This window comes from Equus asinus, chromosome 26, assembly GCF_041296235.1.
Source record: "Equus asinus isolate D_3611 breed Donkey chromosome 26, EquAss-T2T_v2, whole genome shotgun sequence".
NCBI lineage: Eukaryota > Metazoa > Chordata > Mammalia > Perissodactyla > Equidae > Equus > Equus asinus.
In genome coordinates, this window is record NC_091815.1 from 42,283,213 (window position 1) to 42,299,215 (window position 16,003).

The 16,003-nt window shown below is 42.3% G+C and overlaps 1 pseudogene; it reads right to left on the reverse strand.

Moving 5' to 3' along the window:
* Positions 1 to 5,259: 5,259 nt before the first annotated feature.
* Positions 5,260 to 12,862, reverse strand: LOC106846640 (zinc finger protein 329-like; annotated as a pseudogene).
* Positions 12,863 to 16,003: the final 3,141 nt, after the last annotated feature.

A 16,003-nucleotide genomic window follows, 5' to 3' on the forward strand; every position in this document is an offset into this window, starting at 1 on the left:
CCATTCAAGTTGTGTGTATCAATAACTCATTCCTTTTTATTGCTAAGGAGTATTCAATGGTATGGACATAACACAGCATGTTCAACCTTCACCCACTGAAGACATTTGGGCTGTTTCAGTATTTGCCTATGTGGGGACCTGGAAATGGCCACCCCAAGATATGTCTCTTTGGCATCAGGATTATTTGAGGCTGATTGCTTTTGATAAACTGGGACAGGGAAGGAGGCTCTGAGGAATGGAACTTGCCCTTCCTTAGGACACATTTACATTTGTAAGGTAAATCTCTATCTGTAAAAGCTGCCTCCCTCTCTGTACCAGGAAGAAGAAAGGAGATGACCTTCTCTCTAAAAACTCTTAATCAATACCAAAGGCAACGACTTAAAATCTGCATTTTATTGTGCTAGTCTGGTAACCTCCTGTAACTGACTTCCCTCCCCCTCCCAACGTTGGCATTTCTTAAGGATTAAGCATCTTTCCTTAGGCTAGGAACTGATTGCTGCGCTCACCTGTGACCGCCCAGCTCCAGCCCAGCTCCAGACAATCGACTTGCCTCCTGCTACGCCCACCGAGATAGCAGACCATTACCTGCTGTGTCCATCAAGCACTGTGCCGACAGGGCAATCTTGTGACTATTGTGGGAGGGACATTTCAGTCACATGTGAAACACCCCGTTTGGGGGTATATAACCACTATGTGCACCCCACTTCTTCGGTGCCCTTTCTTCCTTCGGGAAGAAAGGCCCCGGGCCATGGTTCCTCATAAAGCTTTGTTTAATTTTCTCTTGCTGTTCTGTCTCATGTGAATTTAATTCGTTCTCCGGCCAGACGAACCACCATTTGGGAAGAGGAAATGTCTTCCTCCCCTACACCTATTACAAATAAAGCCCCTGTAAACATTCACAGACAGGTTTTTGTGGGCACGCTCGTAAGTCTTCGTTTCTCTAGGGTAAATGCCCAAGAGTGCAGCTGCTGGGTTATAGGGTAAGCACACATTTAGTGCTCTAAGAAAGTGCAGTACTCTTTTCCAGAGTAGTTATACCATTTTACATTTCCGCCAGCAATATACGTGTGAACCAATTTCTCCACACCCTGACCAGCATTTGGTGGTGGTTTTTATTTTAGCCCTTCTGACAGATGTATGTAGTATCTCACTGTGCTTTTAATTTGCATTTCCCTAATGGTTAATAATGTTGAGCATATTTTCATGTTTGCCATCTGTATACCCTCTACCGCAAAATGTCTGTCCATGTCTTTTGGCCATATTCTAGTTTATTACAAAAAACTTTTGAGTTTTGAGAGATCTTTATGTATTCTAGATGTCAGTCTTTTGTCAGTTACATGGTTTGCAAATGTTGTCTCCCAGTCTGTAGCTTGTCTTTTTATTCCCTTAGTAGGGCCTTTAGCAGAGCAAAGAATTTTAATTTAGATGATGTGCAGTTTATCAATTTTTCCTTTTATAGATCATGCTTTTTGTGTCAAGTTTAAAAACTCTTTGCTTAGCTCTAAGTCCCGAGGACTTTCTCCTATATTTTTTCTAAAAGTTTTTTTTTTTAAAGATTGGCACCTGAGCTAACAACTGTTGCCAATCTTTTTTTTTGTCTGCTTTATCTCCCCAACCCCCTCTGTACATAGTTGTATATCCTAGTTGCAGGTCCTTCTAGTTGTGGGATGTGGGACGCCGCCTCAACATGGCCTGACGAGCGGTGCCATGTTCTCGCCCAGGATCCAGACCCTGGGCCGCCGCAGCAGAGTGCGCGAACTTAACCACTGGGCCACGGAGCCGGCCCCTCTAAAAGTTTTATAGTTTTACTTTTTACATTTGTCAATCATCAATTTTGAGTTAATTTCTGTATAAGATGTGAGGTTTGTGTTAAGGTTAATTTTTTCCCTATGGATGTTGGGCATCTTTTTTCTGACAGTAAATGTGTAGTTTTTTCCAGCACCAACCAGTTCTGCAACCCAATTGGGTATCCAATAATTCAATTATGAGACCACCAGAATTAGCGCAGACTCCACAGGTCAAGGGCTCAGTCCCACAAGACTTGCTCCACTTCAGATGCCAGCCATAGGCTACACACATTTCTGCTCGGTCAACTACAAATTTGCTGGTTCCCACAAAACACCCTGCCTTCAGGTTAGAGAACTAATGACACAGATCTCAGAAAAACACTTTACTTATGTTTACCCATTTAGCATAAAACAGCCAAATGGAAGAGTTACATAGGCCAAGGTTTGGGAGGGGGCGGTGTGACTGAGCTCCGATGCCACCTCCAGGCAGGCCTCCTCTCAGTACATGGGCATCCACCAGCCCAGAAGCTCTCTGGATCTCCTTGTCTACGAGTTCTTATACCCAATCTCCGGGCCCTCCTGCCTCCCAGGAGGTCAGAGTGGGGGGCTGAAAGTTCCTGCCTTCCTTTTGATGACCACTCCCCACCCCGAAGCTATCTAGGGGCTCCACCCAAAGTCACCTTATTAGTATAAAATCAGGTGTGGTCAAAAGGGGCTCCTCATGAATAACAAGACCCTGCCATCACTCAGGAAATTCCAAGGACTTTAAGAGCTTTGTGCCAGAAATGAGGAACAAAGACCAAATATGTCTTTTTATACCACAGAGGTCCAACTGCTCCAACACCCTTTGTTGAAAAGGCTATCCTTCCTCCACTGAATAGCTTCCACACATTTGTCAAAGCCACATTCTTGATTACTGTAGCTAAATAGTAAGCCTTAACATCAGTTATTCCTCCCATTTTCCCCGCTTTTTCAAAAATTGAACGTTTTTTTCTATTCTAAGTCTACTGCTTTCCCATATAAATTTTAGAATAAGCCTGTCTTTGTCTACAAAAGATCCTGCTGGGAGTTTGATGAGAATTGCATTTTGTACACTTTTTGTGTTTTTCCTTGCCAAATGGCATTGGCTAGGACTTCCAGTGTGATTTCAACAGCAGTGAGGAGAGCAGTCATCTTCATCTGTTTCCTAAGCATCAGGGGGAGACCAGTCTTTCACCATTAACTATGATGTTGGCTACAGGTTATTGGTATATGCCCTTTTCAGATTAAGAAAGTTTTTTATTCCTAGTTTGCTGTTATTATTATGAAGGATAATGAATTTTGTCAAGTGCTCTGTCTGCATCTATTTATAAGATACTGTACTTTCTGTTCTTTAGTGTGTTATTATGACAGATTACATTGACTAGTTTTCAAATATTGAACCAGCCTTGCATTTCCAGGATAAACCCCTTGGTCACACTGCATTATTCTTTTTACATATTGCAGGATTTGATCTGCTGATATCTTATTGAAAATGTCTATGTTCATAATGATACCAATTTGTATTCTTCTTGTCACTGCCTGGTTTTGGTATCCGGTTAAAAAAATCATCCTTATAAGATGAGGTGGGATGTATTTCCTCCTCTTCTATTTTCTGGAAGTGTAGAACTGGCATCATTTCTTCCTTAAATGGTGGGCAGAATTCACCAATGAAACTATCTGGGGCTGAAGTTCATTTTGAAAAGAGTAAAATTCCTCAGTAGATATTAGGCCTATTCAGTTTATTTCTTGGAGAATGAGTTTCAATAGTTTGTCTTTCAAGGAATTGGGCCATTTTACATAAATTATTGAATTTATGGGCATGGAGTTGTTTATTATATATTCTAGTTATCCTTTCAATGTCTGTGAGATCTGTAGTGATATCTCCTTTTTTCATTCCTGATATTAGTAATTTATATCTTTTCCCTTTTTTCTTGGTCCCACCAGCTAGAGGTTTATCCATTTTATTAATCTTTTCAAAATAAAGCCTTTGGTTTCACTGACTTTTTTCCTTTTATTCTGTTTTCATTTTCATTGTATGAAATGAAAAGTATGTACAAGTATTTGGAAATGCTGGATAACTGGAAGTAAATGCCAGGAAAACTGATGGGAAGAGTAGGATGTGGTTACCTCTGGTGAGCAGTGGTAGGGAGCGGGGAGGAAGAAGAAGGGGAGCTGCCATTTTTCCTTACACACTTTTAGCATCATGTGACTTTTTATACCAGATGCATGTTAGTTACAATTTAACAAAAATTAAACACACACACACACACACAGACATATTGAAAGGTAGAGTGCAAAAGTTATTTTATTTAAAAATTAATGCAACCCCCCCAAACCTCATATGTATGTATACACTTGTATAAAAATATTAACAGCAGCAATTCTATAACATTCATATAGCACTTACACAGCAGTGCTAGGCACTGTTTTAAGGACTTTACATATATTAACTGATTTAATCCTTACAGCAACCTTATGAGGTAATATTATCATCCTCCTTTATTAGATGAGAAAACTGGGGCTGGCCTGGTGGTGCAGCAGTTAAGTGTGCACGTTCCACTTCAGCAGCCCGGGGTTCGCTGGTTTGGATCCCAGGTACAGACATGGCACCGCTTGGCAAGCCATGCTGTGGTAGGTGTCCCATGTATAAAGTAGAGGAAGATGGGCATGGATGTTAGCTCAGGGCCAGTCTTCCTCAGCAAAAAGGGGAGGATTGGCAGCAGTTAGCTCAGGGCTAATCTTCCTCCAAAAAAAAAAAAGAGAGAGAGAAAATTGTCCAAGGCCCTACAACTATGAAGTGGCAGAGAGAGGATATGAGCCCAGCTGTCTGGCCCCCAAGTCCTGCTCCTGACCTCTGCACTGCAGGGCCTCTGTATGAAGGTATAAATGTATGTAACTACATAGAGGAAATTAGGAAAAAGTCCATAGGGACTAGTAGCACCATTTAACTAAGGCAAGGACATAAGGGTAAAGGCAGAATATAATTCTTTTATTCTATGTACTTCCATATAGCTAAATAAATTCACATGTGACTTGTGTTATAAGGAGACCTTGTACATACCATAAAGCCACTGTTACAAGTACAGCTATCTGACATAGCAACAGAGAAACATAACAATTGGACAGAGTCCAGAAAAAGATTAAAATATACATTAGAATGTGGGATTCTGATAAAAGACGGAATTTCACTCCATTAGGAAAAAAACTGTTCAATAAAATGGTGTGGGACAAATGACTATCCAAGTGGGAAAAAAAGTTGGACCTCAACACTTCCCTATTTATATCAAAATTAATTCCAGATAGACTTAAGATTTAAATGTAAAGAATGAAACCATAACAAAGACTTACAGAAAACAAGAACACTTTGAAAGTCTTTGTATAGGTTTTTGTTTTTGCTTTAATTCACGAGATATTTTAATCCAAACACTGCCGTTTTCCATTTTCCAGGGTCCATTTATACAGAAGTGTCAAGGAGCTGGCTAAGTCTAATTGGTTGAGAATCTGTTCTGTGGGTCTCACCTTTTGTCCAGTGAGCAAAGTGAAGTTATAAAGATGAAAGAGAGAAGAGGTTATGATGATCCCAGCTCCAGTCTGTGTGAGTAAATTAATCCCCATTCCCAGGTTGGCAGAACCTGGCAGAACACTATAAAGGATATTTCCTGCTGAGAGAATGGCTGCTGTCTTGTTTAGGTCTTGTACAAACCCAAATAAGAAACACAGAAACTATATGGAAAAAAGTAATAAACTTAACTACATTAAAAATAAACTTCTTGAGCCAGCCCTGTGGCTGAGTGGTTAAGTTCACACACTCTGTTTTGGCGGCCCAGGGTTTCATCGGTTCGGATCCTGGGTGCGGACATGGCACCACTCATCAGGCCATGCTGAGGCGGGGTCCCACATAGCACAACCAGGGGCACTCACAACTAGAATATACAACTATGTAGTGAGGGGCTTTGGGAAGAAGAAGAAGAAAAAGAAAAAGAAGATTGGCAACAGTTGTCAGCTCAGGTGCCAATCTTTAAAAAATTTTTTAAAACTTTTTTCATGGCAAAAAAATTATCGTAACCAAAGTCAAAAAACAAATTGTTGGTAAAATATTTGCAGACATAAGACTGACAATGGCTAAATGTCCTTAATATATAAAGAGCTCTTATAAATCAATAAGGAAAACCCCCTAACAATCCAAGAGAAAATTATGGACTAAGTACAGGAATAGACAGTTAAAATCCAGAAAAAGCAATAAAAATGACTTATAACCCTATCAAAAGATGCTGAACTTCTTTCATAATAAATGGAACAGAAATTAAGGCAAGATGCCACATTTCATAATCAGACTGGGAAAGTTTAAAGCTCTGAACATTGGTAAGGGTGTGGGAAAACAGGTACTGCTGCTTAGAATATACACTGTGCATCCTGTTTGATGACAGTTTGGCTGTATCTCTCAAAAGTTTCAATGCATATACCCTTTGACCCAGCAACTGCACTCCCACAAATTTATCCAAGTATATCCAGGTATACTTGCACAGGTGTGCAAAATGACATAAGGATGTTATACTGCAGCATTTATAGCATCAAATACTTGTTTATAGTACCAATCTTCATTGACACATCTGTATAACTGATTACGAGACCATTAAAAAGACTGAGGCAGACACCTATGTGCACACATGTATGGGCCTCTAGAACACAGAGCTAAGAGATCAATCAAGGTAGAACACAATACATTATACCCTATGTGTCTAGAAACAGCCCCCTCCCACTTCCCCCATTAAAGGTCTCTAGAAGGATACACAAGAAAGCATCAACAATTATGGTCTCTGAGGAGGGGCCTCCAGTGAGAAAGAGAATCATTTTTCATTCATTTTCTTACCTACTTTGTAATTCTTTACTATATGCACGTATTGCATATTTGGTTCCAAAAAACTAACTACAAAACCTAGACATAGGGATAGCTAAGGCTCTCTCAGACGACAAGTGGCAGGAACACATCTGAGCGAGGCTTAGTGACACAGGAGAACCCAGTGTCTGTCTATCAGGGAATCTTGCAGTGTAAGTGCAGCCTGGCCTCTGGGGGGCTGGGAAATACCAACTTTCCACCCCGTTTCCATCTCAGCCATGCCTTACTGTCTCTTTAAGGCCACACGACCCCTGTCTCTGCTCTTCTCTCCCTCTGCTTCATTCTCATCCCTGCCTAGGGGAGAAAGTAGCAGCCTCGGCCTCCAAGATGACCTGTTCTCGCCAGTCCAGCAGCTATAGCTGACTGCCCAGAATCCTTGAGTCCAATTACACCTCCCTAAGGGAGGTGCCCACATCAGGGCCCCCAGCTCCACCACTGGGGCCAAGGAATGATACAAATCCTGCTGCTCCTTCAGCACAAGAACCCAACTGAGGCCCTGGTCATGACTCTTCTACCATCAAAATGAACACGGTAGCTCCCACTTGTATTTGGTGGATGGAAGAGGGAAATGTTCCAAATACTAGTGGAGCAGGGCAAAGTGAGATTGGGGGTGACCTGCGGGAACAGAAGGGCCTGTGAGTCTCCAAGAGGCTGGGCTGTCTGAGGTGCACTGAGCTGGTTCCTGGCCATGGGGGCATATGGCCCACAAGGTCAAATTTGTTCAAGCGGAACGTGTCTCACTCTTCATGTGACCCCAAAGAGGCAACAGCTGGGAAGTCTAGCTCTAGACTAGACTGGACATGTGTGACTCTGTTTCCCTGGGAACAGCAATTATCAAGTGGCTTTGGTTCTACTGCTGGGGCAGGGCCTTGGGGAGTCTTTGGTGCATGGGAGAAACTGGCATGAGGCAGAAGTCCTTATGGTCCTGAGTCCAGGGCACTGGGCAACATCTTCTTTCTCATCCCAGTACATGCCATTACTCTGGGGCACACATGCCCAATGGCCAAGCCACCAAGACCTCATCTTCTCAGTGCCTAGAGCCCACCTCCACGTGGTCAGGCATCCACATGCCCCAGCTGCCATCACCCACACCCTGGAGATTCCAGCCCCCTTGCCCTCTAGTCTTCTCCCGGCTAGCTCCTTCAACTCTGCCCCGCTCAGGACACCTCCAACCAATCACGTACATCAGTTTGGGAAGCAATGCTGTCTATGAACTACTGGAGATAGGTTCTTGGAGTCTAGAGAGGCTTGGGAAGGCCGCTGGTGTCCCTTCTCTTCCATCCTCTGAGTCAGAGGGAATAACACCAATATCATCATCATTAACAGCAACTACAACAAAATAATCAACAACAAAAACATCATTACTAACAAAAGCAGCAGTAATAATAGGAAGAGCAATAATAGCAACAACAGGGGTGGGAGCAGAAGCAGCTCATACACACAGAAGCCTCTTATGTCCCTGGCACTCTACATACATCGCTTCACTTATCCTAATGAGGTAGGCCTTATCCACATTTTTAAGTGAGGAACTAAAGCACAGAGAGGCTCAATAATTCACCTAAGGTCGCACAGCTGTTGAGATGTAAACCCATAAGAAACCCAAGTTTGACTAAAGATGTAGTCCTAACTGGACGCTAACACTCATGTGGTCCTGGTCCAATGTTTGCATGTAATTTCATACAATTTTTCTTTAGTTGGGGTTGTGTTTCCTGCATAGGCCTTCTGAGCAGCCAAGGACTTACCACTTAAATTAGCATCTACTGACTGTTAGACACAGTGTTGTCTTTTATAAATAAAAGGCCCAAAGTGTAGCCATGCATATACACATCCACACAATACTGAAGGTAAAGATATTTCAATATATAGGCTAGAATAGAAGCCCCATGAGGGCGGAATGTTTTCCCTGTTTAACCAGCTTGTTAAGAGCCCATGCACACTTCTGTGTTTTACCTCCCTCCACAATGAGAATTTCCCAATCTTGCAATAAAATAAAATAATTACAACTGATAGAGGCTACAAGAAAGAAATCAGACAACACTTGATATCTAGCAACAGCCTTTTCCTTGAAAGTTCTAGTCTCTCCTCAAATGCATGAATCTCACTAGTCATTCAATTCCTCCTTCTGATATTACTATTTTATCAAATCTAAGACACAACTGATGATAACGTGCACATTTGATGTGCTATTAAGAGGAGAAAAGGCTGCCAATTAAAGTACGGCATGCTGCTGATTAACCTCATTTCTGAGACGTTAAAATGTGAAAAGAACATGTATATCAGAATAAATTAAATACAGTGAGTCCTCGGGATTCTGGACTAACTCCCAGGCACACACTTTTCCTAGAAATGTGTTGAAACCCTGACTGTGGATCTGTAATGAGACAAATGTCCTATAGGAGGGTTCCCTCCAGAACTGTTTCTCTGATGCACTCGAGTTGTATTGCTCAATGAAGCAGACGCTGGACGTGCAGTTACAAAGAATCTGGAATGTAGTGAGTATTGAATGTTTATATGACAGTATTGGGGATACAGCTGGTAAAATAAAATGTTATTGACATGAATTCCATCTGTTTCTTTTTACTTTTTCTTGTGGCCACTAAAAAATTTGAAATTATATGTGTGGTACACATTATTTCTCTATCAGACACACTACTCTGGAAGATCAGATCTCCACCTGGAAGCTTCCTCACATGGGTATGTGTCTGCTGTAATGAGTTTTCTTATCACAGTAAGGTTAGTGACAACGTAGGAGATTTTTCCAAATTATCACTCTATACTGGCCATTCAAAAATTCACTTTTTCACCAGGAGTTACAGCAAGAGTTCTTACTGAAACCTCAAACTCATCACATTAACCAAATCTCCTGATGCAAAGAAAGGCAAGAGTTCCAGTTTAAATGCTTTCCACATTCATTCCATCCCTCGGTTCTGATTTACAAACCACATGTGTGTCACGTAATATCAGAAAGAAATGCCATTAGAAGTCAGTCTCCCCCTGCCACGCTGGTCCCCTCTATCAACCCTGTCACCATCTTTCAAAAGATTCCATTGTGATGTGTTACAGTCTCATGTCTAGCAAAGGTTAAACAATTCCTGAAGGTCTTAATATCTTTGTCCAGTTTCTAGAGTTTCTTTCCAGTAAGTTCAGCAACATGGCAGAAGAATTCTCCCAATTTCTTTTTTCTTTTTTCTTTTTTAAAGATTGGCACCTGGGCTAACAACTGTTGCCAATGTTTTTTTTTTCTGCTTTATTTCCCCAACCCCCGCCTGTACACAGTTGTATATCTTAGTTGCAGGTCCTTCTAGTTGTGGGATATCCCAATTTCTTATATGGACAAAATGTCAAAAGTTTCTGTTCCAAGGAGTAAAGGATGAATTGCATTATTTTCAAAGAGATGCTCTTTAATATGAAGACTCTGACAGTGAGTAAGTAAAGAGAATCAGACAGAGCCATCGTCACATTCACTGAGTCCCCACAGATGTGTCTCCAGTGTGGCAACTCTGGTGTCTGCTAAGAGCACGGTGGCTCTGGAAACCCTTCCCACATGGGACACTCTCATGCAGGGTCTCTTGAGCGTGGGTCTTCTGGTGCTTGGTCAGACAGGAGCTGTCCCTGAAAGCTTTGCCACACTGACTATACTCATAGGGCTTCTCACCAGTATGAGTCCTCTAGTGCCAGATGAGGCCAGCGATGTTCCTGAAAAGTTTCTGACACTGGTCACAGCCATAGGGCTTCTCACCAGTGTGAATTCTCTGGTGCCTGATGAGGTAAGACCTCTCAATGAAAGTTTCCCCACATTCCTTATGCTTGTAGGGTTTCTCTCCAGAATGGATTTTTTGATGCATGATGAGGTGACCGTTGTGGTTGAACGATTTTCCACAATCCACACACTTACAGGGTTTCTCTCCAGTGTGAATTCTTCCACATTTAATTAGGTATGAGCCATCGGTGAAGGCCTTTCCACATTTCGTACATACACAGGGCTTCTCTCCTGTGTGAATTCTCAGATGGACAATAAGGTGGGAGACATCAGGGAAGGATTTTTCACAATCATTACATTTGAATGGCTTTTCTCCAGTATGAGTTCTGTGATGCAAAACAAAGGAAGAGTGGTGGCTGAAGGACTTCCCACGCCGGTCACATTCATAGGGCCTCTCTCCCGTGTGGGTCCTCTCGTGCTTGATAAAGGCAGAGCCGGCACTGAAGGCTTTCCCACACTTACGGCATTTATAGGGCTTCTCTCCTGTATGGATTCTCTGATGCACAAGCAGGTTGTAGTTCTTGGAGAAGGATTTTCCACACTAGCTACAGGTATACAGTTTCGAGTCTCCAGTATGTGTCCTCTGGTGCCCAAGGAAGTGAAATTTCCATCTGAAGGATTGCCCACATTCCCAGCAGTCATAGCATTCATCGCCAGAGTTATTTCTCTTCTGCTCACCAGGACATGCACCCTAATCACACACCTCCTCACAGCCCTCCCCTTTATGTGGCTGCTTCTCTCTGACAGTTCTGCCCTATCCACTAATGGGTGCAGAATCACTGTAGGAACCACCACCTTCAGTACATCTGGAGGGCTAATCTCCTGTTAGATCTCCACCAAGGTGGCCAAGCTGACCAGCCTGGCCGATGGCTGCTCTACAGTCATCATTTTCATCAAGCATGTGACCTTCACAGCTTTCCCAACAATTACATATGTAACCGGAATGCTTAACATCTGCATCATGTTCACAGAAAGCTTTTGTTGTGGGACCTTTCTGAGATGGAGGAAGAACTGAGCAGAGACTCAAGCTTTCTCCATAATCACAATGACCAAGCCTCTCTCCAGATCCTCTGTGTTCTCCTGGGTGAATGCCATGTGCCTCAAACACTTCTCTGGGTTTTTATGGAGCATTTCTACCTGGTCCTCACATGCCCAGGTTTCTCCTAATGTATACACAGGAATCATCCCTCCAGAATCTTTCCAAGTTCATGAAATTGGATGGTTTTTCCCCAACAACATCCTGAGTTGATGCTTCCATTTTGACTTGTTTCCCAGGCTAGGGGGGAAAAGGGAGAAAATATTTGAATCCTAAGATTTTGAAAAAAATTATTAAAATGATGTCATTTAAATGTTAAAATTGGCCAGGCATATTTCTACGAAAACTGATTTTATGCACACCCTGTGACAGCAATTCCATTCGTAGGTGTACAGCCAAGAGAGATGTGTTCATGCGTTCACAGCAACAGTGTGGTCCATAACAACCTGACACTGGACACTACCCAAATGTCCAAGAACTGGGCAGTGGATGAATAAATTGTGGTTTATTCACATGATGGAATACCACATATCAAAAGTGAATAAACTGCAAGTACACAAAATAACACAGGTGAATCTTTCAAGCATAACGTTGAATGAAAGAAGTCAAACCCAAAGTGCAAACTATGTTTACTTTGTGAAAATTCTGAGCTGTGCACTTGTGTATATTTTTCAGCATGTATATTACATTTCCATGGTAAGTTTTAAAAAACCATACCCCCAAATAAGAAATTAGTCAGGTGTATGTGAATTTTGTTTAGATAGGAACCTGCAGGGAGGAGAGAGACTATGAAGATGATGAAGAAGGGAGCCATTTATAGAGAATAAAAATAGCTTTAGAGATTTTCTAATCTTAACAGAGGAAGAACATCTACCAAAGAGGGTGGCCTACCAGAAGGGGAAAGGGACTTTTAGTGAGAAACCTCCCCTCCCCGCTCCCTGAAGCAGTGAGTGAGCAGCATCCTGGCCCTCCCCACCATATGTCGGGAACACCAAGGCCATTTATTATGACTCCACGTGCTGCCATGTGCTCAGTTTCCCATCTGTCCCACCCACTGGCACCCAACAACCCCACATGCAGCTCAGTTTTTAATGGACTGAACGTGCAGCTCGCCAACCCCCAGATCCACGCACAGACCTCAGCTGATACAGGCTTCACTGGGAGAGCGTGTAAGGCGTGAGACACAGTGCAGTTGGGCGGCCTCACGATCCGAGTTGGACCCTGGCTTCACTGCCTTGTGACAGTAGTGGAGGCAGCCCCGTGACACACCACAGGTTCTCTATGACCACAGCTGTTACCGCACTCTCAAACGGGTGAACGGATTCACAGCTCCTGGAGAACATCTCACTCTCGACACCCATCCCCTCTCTCCCAGTTCTCTCTCAGGACTCCTGGCTGGACCACATCTACATGCAGCACAACAGACAGCCGCCTCTACTCCAGACCCTCCAGTCCTCACACTCACAGCCCTTATCAGGAGTCACAATCTCTCCACACCTGCCCATAAACCCATGTCCTCTTCTCACACCACAGCAGGGTCTACATCCATGACCCCAAGCTCACTCTGACCTCTGGGCTTCTTCTGCACTCCCCAGTCTTCCACTCAGGCCAAGGATGCCCAACTCCAGGGTACAATGAATCTCAGGCTGTGGAGCCTGAACTCCAAATGAGGTACTGGTTAGTTTTTTATTTTAATTGAAATTTTTATTGAAATAATTGTAGAGTCTCATGCATTTGTACAAAAGAATACAGAATGATGCCTTGTACACTTAGTCTACTTTCTCCTAATGGTGTCATTTTGCAAAATGACAGTAAAATATCACAACCAGGATTCTGACTTCCATACGACCCCCTAATCCTATCATACTGCCCCAATCGTAGCTGTGTTCATTTGTCTGTGTGTGCACTATGTTCTACACGCCTAGACATACATTAACTTTTATCATCTATGGAGGCTCTTATACGCACACCAGTCAACACCACGAGCGTCTCTACCACGCATGCCCTTTTACAAACACATACACCGCCCACCCCTGCCCAGGATAACGATTCTAATGCCTCCTTTGTCTCCTGAGGATCCTGATTCCTCCCAAGTGAAAATGACTTTAATAAAAGGGATTATGGGAGGACAGACACCATACTCTGGAAACTGTAGAACCCTCCCTCTCTGATGATCATGCCTGCCCCACCAGGCTCCTCCTAATGCTTCCATCTCTCATTCACCTTCCACGTTTTTTTCCTTTCTCTGTAATCAGCCCAGAGAGCAGAGGCTCTGCACCTCACCAAATACCTCTCTATGCTTCAGGGTGACTTCATTATTCTCTTATTTATGAAAAACAAAAGGTCTTCTTTTCTGAAGGAACCACGGTTCCTGACAGCTGTGCTGCTTTCCGCCATGTTTTGTTGCCACGTTAATTCTTAAACACCAGGTCATCACTTTAACGAAGAGGCAACCCAGCTACGACAGTAACTGCCCTTGGGCAGCCATGCTCCTCTCGGGAGACCAATCACCTCTTATAAGTCTCTGGTTTTGCATTTCCAAAATCAGACACTATATTCAGAGAAACAAACATTTCAAGATGTCTTGACCCCTTATCTACCTAATTCTATATTGGCAAAATGTCAACAATATAAATATGTTTTAGAGATTGTTCGTAAGAAAGGTGGGAAGATTGTGGAGATTTTACAAGGGCCTCACTATGCAGAAGTGTCCATCTCCCTCAGAGGAAAGGTAGCTCCTACCGCCAGAAACTCCCGCACCACACCCCAACAGAGCATTTCCTCTACTCCATGCTGACATTGCTGGTTCCAGGAACAAACCACAGCCACTTCATTTTCTCAGAACATCGCCACCAGTGGTTTTAGCTTTCCTGCCTAGAGACTCTGCTAAAAGCCACAGAAGAGAAACTGGGTCTTCTAAAAGGGCAGTCTCAGAGCCTCTGTGGAAATGAGTAAACCAGGTACTAATTTTTTTTTTTTTTTGGAATAAAATATAATTTATTTTAAGGACCCAGAGGAGTATCATAGAATGAAATTGTTAAAAAAAATTACAATGGCCTTAAGAAAATGGCAAGTTGACATGTTCTCTCTCTCTCTCTTCCTCCCTCTATCCTTTTTCCACCTCAAACTTCATCACTTTCAAATATTTTATCTTCTTCATCTTTCTCTCCAGACTAGTTTCTCTGTTCATTCACCCACTTTTTTTTTTGAGTTAATGATAGGTTACAATCTTGTGAAATTTCAGTTGTACATTAATGTTTGTCATTCGTGTTGTAGGTGCACCACTTCACCCTTTGTGCCCACCCCCCCACCCAACCTTTCCCCTGGTATCCACTAAACTGTTCTCTTAGCCCACATTTTTAAATTCCTCATATGAGTGGAGTCATACACAGATTATCCTTCTCTAGCTGGCTTATTTCACTTAACATAATTCCCTCAAGGTCCATCCATGTTATTGCAAATGGAATGATTTTGTTCTGTTTTGCAGCTGAGTAGTATTCCATTGAATATATGTATCACATCTTCTTTATCCATTCATCTGTTGATGGGCACTTAGGTTGCTTCCATGTCTTGGCTATTGTAAATAATGCTGCAATGAACATTGGGGTACATAAGACTTTTGGGATTGCAGACTTCAAGCTCTTTGGGTAAACACCCAGTAGTGGGATGGCTGGATCGTATGGTAGTTCTATTTATAATTTTTTGAGGAATCTCCATACTGTTTTCCATAGTGGCTGCACCAGTTTGCATTCCCACCAGCAGTGTATGAGGGTTCCTTTTTCTCCACAACCTCTCCAACATTTGTTACTATTAGTTTTAGAGATTTTTGTTATTCTAATGGGTGTAAGGTGATATCTTAGTGTAGTTTTGATTTGCGTTTCCCTGATGATCAGCGATGATGAGCATCTTTTCATGTGCCTATTGGCCATCCATATATCTTCTTTGGAGAAATGTCTCTTCATGTCTCCAGCCCATTTTTTGATTGGGTTGTTTGATTTTTTGTTGTTGAATTATGAGAGTTCTTTATATATTATGGATATTAAGCCTCTGTCAGATATATGACTTGCAAATATTTTTTCCCACTTAGTGGGTTGTTTTTTGTTTCAATCCTGTTTTCATTTGCCTTGAAGAAGCTCTTTAGTCTGATGAAGTCCCATTTGTTTATTCTTTCTATTGTTTCCCTTGTCCGAGAAGACATGGTGTCCAAAAAGATCCTTTTAATACTGATGTCAAAGAGTGTACTGCCTACATTTTCTTCTAGAAGCCTTATGGTTTCAGGTCTCACCTTTAGGTCTTTGATCCATTTTGAGTTTATTTTGGTGAATGGTGAAAAAGAATGGTCAATTTTCATTCTTTTACATGTGGCTTTCCAGTTTTCCCAGCACCATTTGTTGAAAAGACTTTCTTTTCTCCATTGTAGGCCCTCAGCTCCTTTGTGGAAGATTAGCTGTCCATAGATGTGTGGTTTTATTTCTGGGCTTTCAATTCTGTTCCATTGATCT